Source organism: Euprymna scolopes, chromosome 3 (genome assembly GCF_053919585.1).
Source record: "Euprymna scolopes isolate OS-2025 chromosome 3, ASM5391958v1, whole genome shotgun sequence".
Taxonomy (NCBI): domain Eukaryota; kingdom Metazoa; phylum Mollusca; class Cephalopoda; order Sepiida; family Sepiolidae; genus Euprymna; species Euprymna scolopes.
Window position 1 is genome coordinate 197,250,411 of NC_136484.1, and position 2,607 is coordinate 197,253,017.

Here is a 2,607-nt window from a genome sequence, read left to right on the forward strand (position 1 = left end):
TCTCTTAGCAGCTATTTCTCCGGCTAAATATCAAATCGATTTTGTTCCAGAAGACCGAATACTCCATATTTCAAGTTTAAGTCCAAAAATTTACAGAATACTTTGATAGAGACAGTACCAAAGATATTGACAGTTATCTATTATATCTATAAAAGTGAACGTGTTTGTCTGTGTGTGTACATTTCCCTACGCAATAACTCTGTCAATTTTCAGTCTACAGACTCGAAATTTGATATACAGGGTACTGAGATTTGGGAAAATCTTTGTGATCGATTTTCGGCCATAAATTTGGCAGTTAAGGGGTCAAAGTTCAACGATTTAACATTTGAGAACTCTACCAAACTCCTCCGACAATTTTGGGTCTAAACACTTGAAATCTTAGATATAGGTTCCTTGTACAGATACACAGATACTTTCACTTATATATATATATATATATATATATATATATATATATATATATATATATATATATATATATATATATATATATATAACTAGTCGCCTGGCGTTGCCCGGTTATAAAATACGCTTGATATGATAATTTATGCAGATTTCGTAATTTTTATTATAATCATATATATATATATATATATATATATATATATATATATATATATATATATATATTGTTTTAAAAATATAATTATCCACTGACACGTGTTTCGTCGTCTACAACTCATCATAGTGGCTGAATCTAGCGAGATTCGAAATTCAGCCAATCTATTCGAGATTCAGCCACTCTGATGAGTCGTAGACGACGAAACACGTGTCAGTGGATAATTATATTTTAAAACCAATATATATGCCCCCCATATGGGGGTATCACATTGGTTAAAGGGAAAATTATTCCCAACTCGCATTTAGGTAAAAACGCACTTTCGTAAATAATTGAATTCATTCAAACCGTATCGCAAAACCCAAAACAAATAACAAGAATATATATATATATATATATATATATATATATATATATATATATATATATATATATATATATATATATATATAATCTCTCTTGTCATGTTTGACGCATGAGGGCTATAAATCCACCCTGTTATACTCTGCTTCCAATGTCCCTACCGCATGTGTGACACAGTGCCAGCCCTACCAACACAAAGCAAGCCGCATGATTCACAAGTGATGGTTTGAGCAAGCGCAGTTCCTATTCGCGCTCTACGAAGATTGGCTTGATAACCTATATGCGACTAAAATATTGGTTAGCTTTCTAATTTTTTTCGGAAAGCAGAGTGAGCAAATTCGTAAACTACCTACACAATGAGTTGTTTAAAGTGGGAATTTGAATGTTGCATCACTCAGATCGACTTTAGAGAAGAACAAAAAAAAAAAAAAAGAAGAGAAAAAACATAGGCAAATTCAATAATTACATTGTTACATCGTCCACACGAAAAAGATATTCTGTATTTTTAACAGGAACACTTTCAATTTCTGCGTCGTATCGTTACATGTGGCATTACTGATTAAGTCACCTTTAAAATTTATATTCGTAGAGTTATTTAGTTTATAAGGTATTTCAAATACAGGAATTTAGTAAGTCTGATCTCGGATCTAACTAAAACTGCATGCTTTTATTCAATATTTTCACCATTACATATTTACGTATATATTTTTGATCGTCTTCTCGTTTGTTCTAGTGCGTTGTACCCGACTTTTAATTATGTCCTTTGCTCTACAAAGGGAGATTTTCTGTCCGATTCTGCCACAAGTCAGGCAACTTTTTGTTCGGTATTGGCAGTCTTTACCCCAATGCAGGGCTCCGCACCGATAACATGGATTGGTGGTGACTTACTTTAATTTTCAATAAATTGTCTTTTCTGTATATGGGGGGGGGTATCCTTTCTTTTTTATTTTCTCTTGAGAAAAGGAATTTGACTTTTTATGTTTGCTCTCTATGTACGCAATGCCGAATTCGTCAATGTCATTTTACGTTCACATGTTTCCTGTCTTCTGCCAACTTTTGCTGTGTCAGGTTTTGCCCGGTTTCTACTTTAACTGGAACTCTGCATCGAATTTCAGAGTATTTTACCGATGCCAATCCTTGTACAAAGGCATCTGAAGTCGTGAGCACTCAGTTCAGTGAGTTTATACATCGTTGCAAAGTTTGCTGACTATTGATGCAAATTTTAAATAGTTCCCGTCATATTTTTCCTTTTCTGACGTCATCTTAACGTGGCATCAAAAACATAACCTGTTGTTTTTCCAAAATATATTTTGCTTATCTATTTTCTTTGTCCTAAATTAATTAAACTGTGCGATACATTCTTAGTGAAAAACATAACTCTCAGATTGATATTTCACCCATTAAGTTTAATTCCTGAAAACTATTAAATGTAAATATTTCAACTGTAAATAATTGTTTCACTTTGATAACATTCCTTCTGGCATTCTACGTTTATAAATCGTAATAATCCACCCTGATAGTACTCATCATTATAATTGACTTCTTTATTTACCGGCGTTTTCAGGTAGACTAACAACATAACTTTCTAACATATGTTCCCGTTCGATTTGTCCATATGTGCAGTGGTATTCTTTGCAGTGAAATAAGGGATTGATATCGTATAGAACATCTTCAAACAGAATACA